This window comes from Cricetulus griseus, chromosome 2, assembly GCF_003668045.3.
Source record: "Cricetulus griseus strain 17A/GY chromosome 2, alternate assembly CriGri-PICRH-1.0, whole genome shotgun sequence".
In the NCBI taxonomy this organism is placed as follows: Eukaryota; Metazoa; Chordata; class Mammalia; order Rodentia; family Cricetidae; genus Cricetulus; species Cricetulus griseus.
In genome coordinates, this window is record NC_048595.1 from 56,917,783 (window position 1) to 56,919,108 (window position 1,326).

The following is a 1,326-nucleotide window of genomic DNA, read 5'->3' on the forward strand; positions in this document are numbered from 1 at the left end:
GTCTCTTTAAAAATGTATTTCTCACTCTAGGGATATGCCTTAGTGGTAGAGTGCTTGCCTATCATGCATGAGGCCCCGAGTTCTATCCCCCGTACCGAAAGAAAAAAGTGTATTTCTGCTCAGAATCCTTTTCCGAAGGACATACATTTTTCAGTACTATGTTATGAGTCACATTTACTTTGCCTTCTTTTACCAGAAGCAAGACAGTTGAATTAAGTATTCACATGAGCTACAATACAAAGCAGATAGTTAGGGAAATTCTATCTCACTTTAGGCTTTCTCCAGACATCAACTATCCTCTGACAGATTTTATGATGTATGTTGATGTTGCCATAAAAATCTAATAATTTTATGTTCTAAGAAATCAATTTGAATTAAATACGAACACTACTTACATGTTCCTTAATTAACCTGATGATACTTATAACAATATTTTTAATTTTATGGTATTTTAAATGAAGCTATATAGAGAGTTGAGCTGAAATCACTTCTACTATGGCTTTTCCTTTTAAACGTTTGATCGTTTTCATCATAAAGTTAACACGGAATTATTACCCCCAAATTGTAAAACAGACAATAGTACAGAAATAAAATACATTCAGCATCCTAACATACACAAAAAATCTTAAGTACCCTTTTGGCAATTTTCCATCCAGTCTTTATTCCATAGATTTTTTTTTAAATTATTATTGTGCTCACTTCGGCAGCACATATACTAAAATTGGAACGATACAGAGAAGATTAGCATGGCCCCTGCGCAAGGATGCCATGCAAATTCATGAAGCTTTCCATATTTTTTAACTACCAAGTGACTATTACAATGCTGCTAAAGGGGCCATGCAGGAGAGGAGAGAAGAACACTCTCATGTAGCCTCAATACACCAAATGCTCAAAAAAACGGACTATGTATTTTTAAAGGTTGAAACCAAAGAATGATCTAGATTATTTTGTTCTTATAGAAAAAAAAATGGGCTCTTAGATAATGTGGATGAGTAAAATTAATATTTTTTCTTGCAATTTGTTACCTCTTACTAACTATGAAAAATAAAAAATACCATAGACTACAGTTTATAATATTACAAGTGAACATACAAGGAAAAAGAGGAAACTGTTGGTAGAGCAACCTCCAATATCCAATACACATTCTGTAGCTTTCAAATATGGTGAAACAAGTACATTGATACTACTAAAATGCTGCCCCCCCAAAAAATTTAGAATTTTATACATAAATATGTGCTTTGAAAAAGTCTACCACCTTCTGCCTCCCAACATATTACCTCTCCCCTTCCCAATCGTATGTACCTTTTTTAACCCACTGAGACCACT

General features: G+C 33.6%; 1 non-coding gene across 1 annotated transcript; it reads left to right on the plus strand.

Moving 5' to 3' along the window:
- Window positions 1-691: 691 nt before the first annotated feature.
- Window positions 692-798, plus strand: LOC113834007. Its single transcript, XR_003482256.1, has one exon. It is a non-coding gene; the product is annotated as a U6 spliceosomal RNA (small nuclear RNA).
- Window positions 799-1,326: the final 528 nt, after the last annotated feature.